This window comes from Ictalurus punctatus, chromosome 8 (assembly GCF_001660625.3).
Source record: "Ictalurus punctatus breed USDA103 chromosome 8, Coco_2.0, whole genome shotgun sequence".
NCBI lineage: Eukaryota > Metazoa > Chordata > Actinopteri > Siluriformes > Ictaluridae > Ictalurus > Ictalurus punctatus.
The window spans coordinates 19,334,639-19,348,902 of record NC_030423.2 but is presented as its reverse complement, the minus strand read 5'-3'; the positions used below and the strand labels follow the sequence as shown (position 1 = coordinate 19,348,902).

At 40.5% G+C, this 14,264-nt stretch overlaps 1 long non-coding RNA gene across 2 annotated transcripts in view; it reads left to right on the top strand.

Moving 5' to 3' along the window:
* The window catches only part of LOC108268487 (uncharacterized), a 72,213-nt gene extending 60,979 nt beyond the window's left edge, over window positions 1-11,234 (top strand). For both annotated transcript variants that reach the window (XR_008396861.1, XR_001813320.3), the window contains exons 3-4: window positions 10,409-10,518; window positions 10,828-11,234. This is a non-coding gene — a long non-coding RNA (uncharacterized LOC108268487). The remainder of the gene's footprint in view (window positions 1-10,408; window positions 10,519-10,827) is intronic.
* The last annotated feature ends 3,030 nt before the right edge of the window (window positions 11,235-14,264 follow it).

Genomic DNA, 14,264 nt, shown 5'->3' with positions numbered 1-14,264 from the left:
CACCGAGCCCTGCTGCCGTTTTAGCAGTTTGTGTGAATGACAGATGAAGCTGTGTTATTGTGTGGAAGGTGCGCTCCTTTCCTAAGAGGGCCTCCGGTCGAGCCTTGAGCCCCTGGGAACCAGGTTAGTATTCCCAAGTGAGGGAGCAGAGAGCAGCGAGCGGGGCGTCTTTGGCCCACAACCGCAGGTCATACTGCTCAGCCATGCAGAAACAATCAGCGTATGTCCTCCAGGAGTACGTGTGTGTGTGTGTGTGTGTGTGTGTGTGTGTGTGTGTGTGTGTGTGTGTGTGTGTGTGTGTGTGTGTGTGTGTGTGTTTGTCCCTCAGCATTGGTCTATACACCCGGCCATTAGCTGCTTCTGACTCAACGTCTTTGTTCGAACATGACAGGAGCGTTTAAATAATCCCGCTCTCTTACATCAATATTTACTGTCACAGACTGCTTGGATATTTCATGCTTCTAATTCTTTATTATATATATATATATATATATATATATATATATATATATATATATATATATATATATATATAAAATCAGATAATCATCATAATATCACCAAAATTGCTAAATTTGTGCCTTAGAATGCTTTTATCTTATGTATACATTGTAGGTGGTCACTTGAGCCATATCACTCAAAATATTCATATTCTTCCTAACTGTCATTAAAGAGGACATCAGTCTTACAGATGTAATATCAAACCGGCATCATCGCTCTTTAAGCCCTGCTCTGATGTATGGTTTGACATTTTAAAGTTTACAAAATGAAAAGGTCAGCTTAGGTCATACTCCTTGACCTCTAACCCGGTTCAAAGGGTTAAACTCATTTTCAGTAATCAGTGATCCATGTCTATTAATAACGTTAATAATGAGAGAGGAGTTAATATCAGAAGATTGGTATTGAAACCTGAGACCTAACTATGAACTACTCAGACAGTGATATCGCAAGAAAAATGAGGAGTATTAAGTCGAGTGTCACTGGCTGACAATTTGATCTAATACACAATATTCATTCAGTTATACATCCTCAGCAAACACCTTATCCTGTTCAAGGTCACGCTTGATCCAGAGCCTATCCCTGGAAAAGTGGGCATGAGGAGGAAATACATACAGAACGTAGAGGAAATGTAGAGTCAAAAGTCAACCTACCTGCATGATTTTGGGAGGTTAGAAGAAACTGGAGAACCTGAAGAAAAGCCAAACATACAGAGGGAGAACATGTAAAACTCCTCACAGACAGTAACCTGAAATCATGAGAGAACCGGGGACCGTGAGGCTGTAATATGATCTGTCAAATCAGTGGTGCTTTCATGTATTTGTTTGTTTGTTTGTTTGCTGTTAATGCAATATGGACAACATAAATAGTGATTTCACCTATGATTTTATCAGACGAAATTTATACATGAAACATACTTTAGCAGCGTTTAAAAGTGCCTCTCAGCATTTTTTGTCCCATTTCTAACCTTGAGCTGTGTGTAACTGTCATACAGTACACATATTTCAGCTTTAGGTTTGCCTTATTACTGCAAAAAAAATATCTAGGCAAGTGAAAATAGACATAATAGATATATAGATATAATAGAAAATAGTAAAGATATATTTTTTGGATAGACTACCTTGTGCACAATTTTATATGAAATATTTCTGACTAATAATCAAATGTGCAAATTCAAACAATAGATATTTGGATGGAAAATGAAATGAATAATATGACATTATAAGCACACCCTGTTAACCTATTGGTTCTCGCCACTAAACGAGAATGCTTTTTATATAAAGCAGTTCATGAAGTTGACTCACAGATTGTGAGTCAGAGTCAAAGCGGGAGTGTGTAATGGATGATCAGCTGCGAAGGTGTCTCAGTGAATCGCTGAGAATTTCGAGCATGAGTGAGTCGAAATCAAAGCTAATTTAGGACAGAGGTTCAGTGTCCTTTCAAGCAGCTAATTAATATGATATTTTCTCTGAGTGGGGAAATGTTGTATTTAATTAAATTAAGCTATTATCTAAGAGTGTGAATGTCTCACGGTCACTAATTAGTCTAATTTTGCTTCGAGATGGTTAATTTAATTAGTAATCTTTTTTACAGTAATATTTTGTCTAGGTGACATTGGGGGAAAAACATTAAATTAAGGACAAAAAATGTATCAGTCAATTTTGGTCTTGGAGACAATTTAAGATGGGTGTTGTACGTGCTTCTCTTGAATGTTTGTAAAAGGATTTATTAAAGTTATTGTGTTCGGGTTTGCCTAGGTCACTTCACACAGTATATAGCTACAGTATATCTGCACATGGCTGCCCTGTTCATTAGACTGTAGAGGTCACTATCTAGGGCTCTGGAATAATAAAAATGTCCTCATTTAGTGTTTCTTTTATTTATTTGTTTATTTGTTTAATTATTTATTATCTTTATTGCTGATTCTGTATCGTCTCCCCACTTTGCTTATTTGAGAGGAATTCTGAATGTGACTAGCTGAGACAATGCAAAGTTAGATTAGAATAAAATAAAACAAAATAACCTTCTTCAATAGTAGCTACACTTAGCTTAATGAGTGTTCTACTGTGACGAGGCGTGATGAAAGAACGGTCCCGCACAAGAAAATTGATGGCAAGGCCGCAATAGCACTTACAGTCTATTTACAATCCACCAAAAGTACACAAAAATATGTACATCCATGTGAAGACCAGAAATAATAGACAAAATAGGGGAGATGGGGAAAATGGAGGAAAACTATACAAAAATATATACAGCGCAGAACTTGGCTGGTAAATCCTTCACAGAAAGGTAAACACACACAAAATACTCACACTGCAAACACAAACTCCAAACTACAACCCATCCTGAACAAACTAACAGGCCTGGCTTTTAACCCAGAAGCTCCACCCACATGGACTCCTCCACGTTCTTCTAGAGGTAAGTATTAAAACAATAACTTTTCATAAATAACAATATAAATAATAACATATAATCTTTAGTATCATAAAATATAACATATAATGAAGGGTAGGGAAACCTGGAACACGGGTGGATAGTGGATCATATATGCGTGTAAATGTAGTACTGCCACGATTGTGACAGAGCTCTCTGTCACATTACCTCCCTCCTCTCCTAGATTGACGAACTCGGCAATCTGAATAGGTAATCAGCAGTCAGGTTCTCTTTCCCAGATCAGTGTTTGAACTTAAAGTGGTAAGGCTGCAGTGACAAGTACCATCTTGTTTTCCTTGCATTTCTATCCTTCATTGAGTTTATCCAGGTCAGTGCATGATGGTCTGTTTTGAGATCGAACTCTCTTCCCAGCAAGTAATATCTGAGACTTTCCAATGCCCACTTGATGGCAAGTCCCCCTTTCTCAACAGTGGAGTATCGAGTTTCTCGGGGTAGCAGCTTACGGCTTAGGTAAAGGATTGGGTGTTCCTGGCCCCTCTCTCCTTGTGCCAGAACAGCTCCCAGTCCATTGGCAGAAGCATGAACTTGAACTACAAATCTCTGGGAGAAATCAGGACTTCAAAGCACGGGACTGTTACATAAGCTCTCCTTCAGCTGTTGAAATGCCCACTCAGCTTCCTCTGTCCAGGGCACTGGGTTTCGAACCAAGTGAAGATACGTTGAAATGCTGTTCATAGACTTCAGTTCAGCATTCAACACAATCATTCCTCAGCACCTGATTGGAAAGCTGAACCTACTGGGCCAGAACACCTCCATCTGCAACTGGATCCTGGACTTCCTGACAGGGAGACCTCAGTTAGTCTGAATTGGGAACAGCATCTCCAGAGCCACCACAATGATCACGGGGGCCCCTCAGGGCTGTGTGCTCAGTCCATTGCTGTTCACTCTGCTGACTTACGACTGTGCAACAATGCACGGCTCCAATCACATCATCAGGATTGCCGATGACACGACCATGGTGGGTCTCATCAGCAAGAACAACAAGTCAGCATACAGAGACAAGGTGCAGAGGTTAACGGACTGGTGCAGAGCCAACAACCTGTCTCAGAATGTGAACAAAACAAAAGAGATGGTTGTTGACTTCAGAAGAGCACGGAGTGACCACTCTCCGCTGAACATCATTGGCTCCTCCATGGAGATTGTCAAGAGCACCAAATGTCTTGGTGTTCACCTAACAGAGAACCTCACCTGGTACCTCAACACCAGCTCCATAGCCAAAAACCCCAGCAGCATCTCTACTTTCTGTGAAGGCCGGAAAAAGCCCATCCCCCACCTCTCATCCTCACAACATTCTACAGAGGAACTATTGAGAGATCCTGAGCAGTTGCATCACTGTCTGGTTCAGAAATTGCACCTTGTCGGATCGCAAGACACTGCAGCAGATAGTGAGGACAGCTGAGAAGATCGTTGGGGTATCTCTTCCCTCCATCATAGACATTTACACCAGACACTGCATCCGCAAAGCCACCAGCATTGTAGATAACCCTACAGACCCCTTAAACACACTCTTCACTCTCCTGCTGTCCAGAAAAAGGTACCGAAGCATTTGGGCCCTCACGGCCAGACTGCGTAACAGCTTCTTCCCCCAAGCCATCAGACTCCTCAATACTCAGAGACTGGACTGACAAACATGCACACACACACACACACACACACACACACACACACACACACACACACACTGAACTGAACATCATCCCACTCCCATTGCAATATTTGCACATTTCTGCATTGACTCTATTGCATTTTTGCTGTTAATGTATTTATAAAAATATGATATTAAATTTCTTGTCACTATTACACACTTTACCTGGCTGCTACCGCAATAACTGCTATGTCCATGTTTGGTATAAACTAATACGCTGAATACTAAGTCATAGCATGTTGTGTTTACATCTATACCATTTTTAAATTATATTGTTACACTTTGGCACCTACCTTTTGCACTACCTGTTATATCGGACACTAAAAAAGTGTACTGGTCGGCGCTACACTGTCACTTACTGTGCTTATTGTCCTGTTTTAGTAGTATTGTACTATCCTGTATTGTTAGCAAACGTTTGCACATATATTTTATGTAAAAATGTGTAGATTTTTTTTAGTTCTGTGTCGTCTCATGTGGTCAGTGTGTTTTTTATGTAGCACCATGGCCCTGGAGGAGCGTTGTTTCATTTCACTGTGTACTGTACCAGCTGTATATGGTTGAAATGACAATGAAGTGAACTTGAACTTGAAGTTGGTCAGGGGTACTGCAACACTAGAGAACTCTGGTACAAACCTTCGGTACCATCCGACCAGTCCAAGGAAGGCACATACCTCTTTCTTTGTCTAAGTTCTTGGACAATTTCGTACAGCCTCCACCTTGTCCACCTGTGGTTGAACCTTGCCGTTGCCCAGCAAGAATCCCAGATATTGCGTCTCTTGTTTTTCCCATTTTTTCATATTTAAGGTCAAGTGTGCCTCCACGTTTTCTGTAATTCTCTGGAAAATATTTGTACAAGATCACTGATTACCTTGGCAGTTATAATTGATCTTAGGGGGAATGTAGATGTCACAAGATGTACCTGTGACCGGCACTGCTCCTCTTCAGAGGTCCAACTGTGTCCATTGCGATTCTTCTGAATGGAGTGGAGAACAACAGCAATGGATACAGAGGCACTATGGCAGACCTGCGAACAGCACTGGTTTTCTGACAAACAGAGCATGTGGCACAGTGTGTGAGTATGTCAGTATACATGGAAGGCCAGAAGAAATGGGAACTGGGTCTTTGGTATATTTTCTGGTGTGCAAGATGTCCTGACCATGGTATAGTGTGTGCAAGGTGTAATACAAGAGACCTACAACATTTAGGGATAAGACGTGTAACGCCATCAGACATCACATACAAAATATCATTCTGCAAAACATACGTTTCAGTCCCAAGAGTTTGTATTTTGCTTTCCCCTACTTGGGAAAACAACGGCTTTAAGGTAACATGGGCCTCCTGTAACAATATTGCCTGGGATTTTCCAATCTCTGCCCTCCAGACCATCTGTTAATACCTTGGTTGTCTGTCTACCCAAATACTTTGTCATTCGACATGTTTTTCTAGGTTTGTTACAGCTCTGGATTGGCTGTAAACCAGACTTGAGCTCGTGGGAGCACTGGACATGATACAATTAATGTCTTTGTGGGTTTATCACCCAGGGTTAACAAGTCATTCAACAATGGTATATCCCATTCAAGAACCATGTCAGCAGAAAGTCTGTCAAGTACCCCAACACACATCAAATACATTTGTTCATTGACATTCAGTGTAACATCAGCTGTAGGGTACTTAACTTTGTCACCATGAACACACTGTACAGATATGGTCTTCCCATAATCAATCACAGTGCGTAAAGAGTGCAGTACTGTCTGCTTTGTTGCCCACACTTGGCACATAGCAGTAGCTTGAAAGTTTAGGCTTACGCACCTGGCAATTAGCAGCTTTATGGCCCTGTTGTTGACAGTAAAAGCAAATCAAACTTTTCATAGAAACATTTAATACAGTGCCTTCTTTGTCCTGCTCAGTCTTTGAAGTACCTCTTATCATTGTTGATTATTGGTGTGGCTGTCCCCCTTGGCGTGCACTAGCGTATTGCATTGCTAGTCTGGCCGCTGTCAGTCCATCTGTAGGCTCATGCTCCTTTACCTATGTACGCACGTCATATAGCAGCACATGCAACAACTGCTCTAGGATAATCAGCTCACCAATTTCCTCCTAGGTGTGCTGTTGTGGCCTTATCCAACAAGCACACAGTCCCTTCGACCAATGAAAGGTCTCTGTGGGTGTTTCTCCCAGTTTTGTAGAGGTCTGCCAGAAACACTGTAGATAAGTCTCTGTTGAAAAGTTTTCCCAGCAATGCTTCACTTAGATCCTCATAAACCACTGAACGCTCCTCATGCATGCCAATGTACACTTCTAGTGCCTTCCCGGTAAGCAACGGCACGAGTCGACAAGCCCACTCCTCCTCTGGCCAATTCCAATTTCATGCCAAATGCTCGAATCGACAAAGGTAGTTTTCAGTGTCTTCCCTCTCGTGGCATGCTGGCATCACAGGTTCTGAGCACAGTATCGTTGGCTGTCTTGGCACCAGAACTGACACTGTTGGTGCATGTGCTCTCAGTGACTGTCGCTCTGCTGGTGTCATCTCATGGCATTGAATCGTTGGAGTAGGAAGCTCCATTTGGGGACTCAGGTGAAGCTGGTGGCATTCTCTGATGCTGCAGTGATTCCCTCATTTCACATAGCTGAAAGAGTACACCCTCAGGCTCACCATCTTGCTCTCAGATGATTTTCAGACTGGCTGCTGTCGCAACAAACTCCCTTCCGCCGCCATCATCTCCATCTCTTCCTCCTCCTCAGGCACAGTAGCAAGCTAGTCTAACTATTGGTGTGTTTTTTTACTTTCAGAGAAAAACCCAGAACACCTTTTGAAATGCTAATATTGAAAAAGTAGCCTAAGCAATACACATTGTAACCATAACAACTCTATTACACGTACAACATACTACTGGCTTGAATTAGCATAGCTTGCTATCTAGAAGATTAGAGCACAGCAACTTGACTGTATGGTGACATCGCATGATCAAATACATTTTATTTTATTGCAATTTTGGGACAGCGCACATACCATCTCCTATGGGAAAAATACTGGTGGTCCAACATGGAGCGAGATATACACAGAGTGGTGGCATCCTGTTCATCATGTGCACAGAGGTACCTCGGACGCTCCCCGCTGGAAAGCTCAAGCCCCTTCCTGTACCGGAGCGCCAATGGTCACACATATCTGTCGACTTTGCAATGGACTTACCAAGATCCCAGGGAAACACAACTGTTCTTGTCACAGTGGACCGATTCTCTAAATCAGTACGCTTCATCCCATTACCCGCCCTGCCCACCACCTTTTCGACAGCTGAACTCCTTTTCCAACACGTGTTCAGATATTTCGGCATTCCAGAGGAGATTGTCTGTGACAGGGGTCCTCTATTCACATCCAGAGTGTGGTCCAGCTTTATGGAGAAGATGGGAGTTACAGTGAATCTCACCTCAGGTGATCACCCACAAGCCAATGGCCAAGTTGAACGAGTAAATCAGGAATTAGGCCGATTCCTCCAAACTTTCTGTGCCTCTAACCCCGAAGGTTGGAGCAAGTTTCTGCCATGGGCCGAGTATGCCCAAAATTCTCTCCAACATTCTGCGACTAATCTCACCTCATTCCAATGCGTACTTGGATAGCAACCCCCACTATTCCCATCGAATGCGACCCCCACAGAATCACCTGCCATTGACCAGTGGTTTCTACGTAGTGAACAAGTATGGGCCAACACGCACCAACGTCTGAGACAGACCACATACACGTACAAACGCAAGGCTGATCGCCACCGCAGTAAACATCCAAATTACCAACCCGGCGATAGAGTATGGTTGTCCACCAAGGACTTAAAGCAACCACATAGTTGTAAGAAGCTAACTCCAAGATACACTGGACCATTCAAGATCCTCAAGCGAATCAATGAGGTTACTTACCATCTAGAACTACCACGACACAGCCGCATCGCCCCCTCCTTCCACGTATCACGTCTTAAACCAGTTATCAACGGACCTTAGGCACAGAAGTGCCCTCTGAGACCCCCCCGGTTCCTCTGGAGATTGATGGACAACCAGGGGATGGTTTCTGTCATATCCTCTCAACCCGGCCAGGACTCAGTTTCCCAAGATGCAACACTCACCTCCCATGTACGCATGTGCTCACTATCCCCGGAGTTCTAATGTCCCACACCTGTCACTAATCACACACACACTCTCTCCACTAGTATTTAGAGAGTCATCCGCCAAATGTTCATTGCAAAGTATACGTTCAGTAGACTTGTTCTCTGCGTTTCCAAGCCTTTCACATTCGTTTGCTATCTTTGTTATCTCGACCTCTTTTCCCATTTACAACTATGCTTTCTGCCTGTCCCCTTGTGCTTTGTTTGTCCGATCACCTGACCCTTGCTTGTTTTATGACTACATCTTTGGAACTACCCTTTACTACACACCCACTTCTGTTTCTGTGCCAACTCCGGTTCGTGACAACTAGACAGTTCTAACAAGTCTAATTATTTGTTGGTGACTTTGTTGATCTTATCATTGATGAGTTGGAGTTTAAATTAAATTTTATTTGTATAGCACTTTTAACAATGGATATCGTCGTAAAGCAGCTTTACAGAAATGTATAATTTCCAGATATAAGTGTTACATTTATAAATGTATCCCCAATGGGCAAGTCAGAGGAAAGGAAGAACTCCATGAGACAATATGAGGAAGAAACCTTGAGAGGCACCAGACTCAAAAGGGAACCCATCCTTATCTGGGGATTATTAGAAATGCTAAGATTCTAGAAAGATGCTACTAGAAGCCAAGTGATGCTTAGTTTTACATGTTAGGTTAGCAGACCATTTTCAGAAAGTTATGGTTTGGGAACATTTTGGTTTCTTATAATATAATATATAAGTTATCTGGCTATTTTGAAAAAGTCTGGTTGGTTTTATGCAATGTTTCTTAAAGGTCCCAACATGATGGTGGTGTTTTGGGAACTGGGAACATTGTATGATGAATAAACAAACAAACAAACAAACAAAAACACTGAAAAGCAATTATATCACATTTTAGTACATTGTGGAAATGCTATTTTGTATATTTGTCTATACATTACAGATGGTTTTGAGACCGTTATACAGTATGTTAGCTGGGTAGTGTGATATTTAGGCCAATGCATTGTTAATGCATTAGCTAGCTGAGGAAAAGTCAAGTCAAGTTGGTTTTTTATTGTCATTCCTCTATATACAGTAGCTTGTATACATTGGAAGGAAATGTCGTTTCTCCAGGACCATGGTGCAACACAGAACAGAATGCAAGACTACAAAAAGTGTAAATACACAATCGTGTGAGATGAGCACAGAACAATAAATACACATGACAATAAACATTCAGGACAATAAATACACAGAACATGGTCTGTGAACTGTAAACTATTGTATAGTGTAGCAGCAATAGTAGGAGCAAAACTAGTTCCATAAATAAAAAGAGTCTGATGCAGCTTTGTAAAGTGCAGGTGTGTAAATGTTTTTGAGTCACAGTGGGTTAGGTGTGGGAGAAAATATTCTAAAAGTACCTTTTATTATTAAAACCACAGTCAGGTCTATATCCAAACCTTGATTTTAATCTTATTATGAGCTTGGATGCAAATTCCCAGACTTCTTTTGTGGCCTGAATGACTTCTGAACCGCATACAGTGTGCTACATATCACTCATCAATGACATATGCTTCAGCTTCTGGCTTCTCCACATGCTACTGTATTAACAGTCACTCTAATAAAGTAACTCTGTGCCGTGTGTCTGTTGTGTTCAGCTGTGATTTCAAATCCGATGCCAGTCTGTGATATTCCACAGGGTTTCTGGTGAACCGACTGCAGTGCATGAGAGATTAACCACGGCTGGAGAGGATGAGAAAAGGATTATCAACCACTCGACACAACTCCAATGGAGAAGGATAAAATAAGGTATGAGCAGGATTCAAAATCTACAGAAACCCTCCTCCATTTCTCCCTTATATCTCTCCCTCTTTTGATATATCTACATATCTCTATCTCTGAGCATCTAACACTTTATTTCTATCTTTACACCAGTCTGTCTCTCTATCACTATGACTCTCTCTCTCTCTCTCTCTCTCTCTCTCTCTCTCTCTCTCTCTCTCTCTCTCTCTCTCTCTCTCTCCCTCTATTTCTTTAGCTGTGCACTATGGGAAAGGTTTTAATACAGGATTAGGCCATCCTCGAGGGATAACACACTCCCTATGTTCACTAACACAGGTTAACAAAGACTCTCCGCTTCCCGCTGCAGTGGTCATCAAGTTCACAGTAACAGCATCAGTGTTAATTTAACACCTACAGTGTCTACCAGCCTTACACTGAGTGCTTTCTGAGGGTTTTTCCACTAACATCTGGCAACACGCACAGCCTGAGTGACAAAATCCTTTGCGCCTGAGAGTCAACAAGGGCGGAGCTTAAGTTAAATCTGATCAACCATTTGCACACCTGGGCATATTGCTACATCACTAAAACATTTTTGGAAGGAGTCTCCAGTGTCAGAGGTAAAGCTGTAACTTAAAGTTTTCAGATACATAAGTCTGCATTTATTGTCTTATTAACTTCAAGAGAGATGAAAGAGAGAGGCTGGTGAAGGAATGGTTGCTTTATAGCTGCTATAATGTGATAACAGAAATGAACTTGTTTTGTGGACGTTTCATTAAATGTAACTACTTTAAAAATAAATCGTTGCAATCATTGGAAGATTGCTGTGGTATAGGAATGTGCTGTTACAGAATAATAATTGTCATTGATTATTTTCCTATAAGAGCACACCAACAAATTGTTTATTCTACACATAACAACAACATAAGCTCTGTCGACATATAAATTAGTTGCGCCCACCAATAGCAGCACATTGTTGCAAAATATCAATAGGTTGCACACCTGGATGAAAGTGTTATAAAAACCAGCGCTGGTGAGATTCTGAGGTGTGTCCAGAACACTTGACAAAGGTTTACCACATTTGGTATGGCAAAAGGTCACTCATTAAAAGTCAAAAGAAAATCAATTAATCAATTTATGAGAGAAATTTGTCAGATCATTTGGAACAGCAGGTAAACCACCAAAACAAGAACCGAGAGACTCTTGCTGAATCACACATTGTCATTGCAAGAGTGGGCAAGAACTTTCTCAAGACACTGGGGGAATCCTCTCCTGACAGGATCGGTGGGATTATTCAGGAGAGGGGAGGCTTTATAGAGTATCAGGAAACGATCAAAATATAGAAAGTTTTTCTTAAGTATGGCATGGGACCATGTTGTGAACAATAAAATTGGACCAATAAAAATCTGAATAATAAATAGGACCAACTGGGTTTAAGGTATGCTGTATGCTCCCACTTCCATCCACAGCAATGTTAAATCCAGAGGCAGACAAAGTATGGAGCCAAAAATATATTTACTCAAAAAGTTGCTACTTTTTAATGGACTCAATTATTTAAAAATTAATCATTAAAGTAAACATTTTTAACTCCGGGCATGGTGGCTTAGTGGTTCGCATGTTTGTCTCGCACCTCCAGGGTTGGCTGTTCAATTCCTGCCTGCAACTTTTTGTGTGTTTTCTCCATGCTTCAGGGGTTTCCCCCCCAAATCCAAAGGCATGTGTTGTAGGCTGTTAAGCATCTCTAAATTGCCCCTAGTGTGTTAATGGTTGTGTGTTTGTGTCTGAGATGGGTTGGCACCCTGTGGTATAGGCTCCAAGCTCCCTGTGACCCTGTGTAGGACAAGCGATACAGAAAATGGATGGATGTTTTAAACTGATGAAATAAATTTAGTCATTTTTTCATGTCAATAGTAACATTTATTATTTATCTAAAATGCTAAGAAGATCATTTTTCTTTTAAAGCAACATCACTCATTTTACTATTTACCATTAGCTAGAATTCGACTTGCTACCTAGCTAATTTATGTTAACGAATGGAATCAGTGCTCTTCTAAGCTGGTATTAGCAATCAAACATGCTAACTTAGTTAAATATATCCAGTTAAGGTTAGCAAATTATCAGAACTTACCTCAACATGCTTTTTTCAAGATAGATGGAGTTTATGTCTTCAAGAAATTCAAAGGAGATGGCTCATTCTTTTTCGATTGCTTGTTTACTCCAGCATATCGAAACATTTTACTGAGGTAGGACCAGGAGCGCTCAAGTTCCACACCGCAGTGCAGTGGCTTAACCATCTACAAGCATCCATCGATAGCTGTAGTGCTCACTACATTGTGTAGCATGAGAAGGTCATAGCTAATGAAGATTCTAGTTTGTTTCTATGTTAATGAACTTGATTTAATTCTAAACTGAGCCTATTAGATTGAAATATAGCATACAGTCACTGACCTGATGAGAGAAAAAGAGATCTTTGAGATTTGTTATTTTCTAAATAAAAATGTAATTAGTAAAAAAGAAATGAAAATATTTCCCTGGAAATGTAATTAAGTAAGAGTACATGTATTCAATTTCAATAACACTCAAATAAAGTATATATACCCCAAGTAATATCTAAGTATAGTAACAAAGTACAATTTGTCAAGTATTTTCAGAAACCCTGTATATATATATATATATATATATATATATATATATATATATATATATATATATATATATATATATATATATATATATATATATATAGTTTAATTAAGTTACTTGGCTCGAAGTAAAGCTTAACAAATCTAAACATGTATTATATGGTAATACAATATCATTACCTAACCATGTAAAACTTTACTGCTGAAGCACCTTTACTAATTTATTAAAACAATTTAGAGAGTATTATTGTCTTTTCAAAAAGTAGGCTGAATTTCTCTCTTCTGATGCACATATTCTCAAGTGATCAATGTTTAGACAGATTAGCTAACTATTTTTAGAAAAATGTCTGAGGCATGTCCAAGTGTCCAAATGCTCAGTTGTTTATTTACCTTTCAAACTGTTTTAAAGGAGTGAAGATGGGAGAATTTCCAACTCCAACTCTCTGCACCCACATCAGCCTAACGAAGCGGGCAAAGCGTTGCCGAGTCTCCTGCATATGATAATAATAAATACATGTAAAGAGCTCAGATAATAATTACAGCTTGCTGGAGTGAAACTTGGAGCTGGCCGTGTTTCTTTTGCGCAATGATGATATGTCTTCCCACACGTTATGCATTAATTAGATAGGTGCGTCTCAGGATGAGGGTTGACACAGTCATAAGCGGGCAAGTCCCCACGTTAAGCCGACAGCAGGGCGCTGTTTAAATGTATCGTCCTTATAACATGTAATTAAATAAGGCTCATCTCAAGATGAAGACGTGTCACATATGGCTGGGTTATTATACACCTTCTTTTATTTATTTACAGCTTGAGTGGTTTTTCCAGTACTGGAGTTTTTCATCGAAGTAACTGTTACTTGAAATCAAGTTGTTGCCAGAGCATGTACACTTCGACAAAAAAGGTTCAATCTGGAACACTTATTTGGTTGTCCCTCTTTGAAGCCCTTAAAAGTTTTATGTGTATCCCTGCACATGTTTTCCTATCAGAAAGCATTCCAAGTAGGCCCTTAACTACTCAAAAGACCATTGAAGTGACTTTCATCTAATTGTGAACAATATAAAAAAAAGGCCCTTATTAAGTAATGCCATATGGTCAGATAGTGTTAATGTGGCAAAAGATAAATAGATCACTTT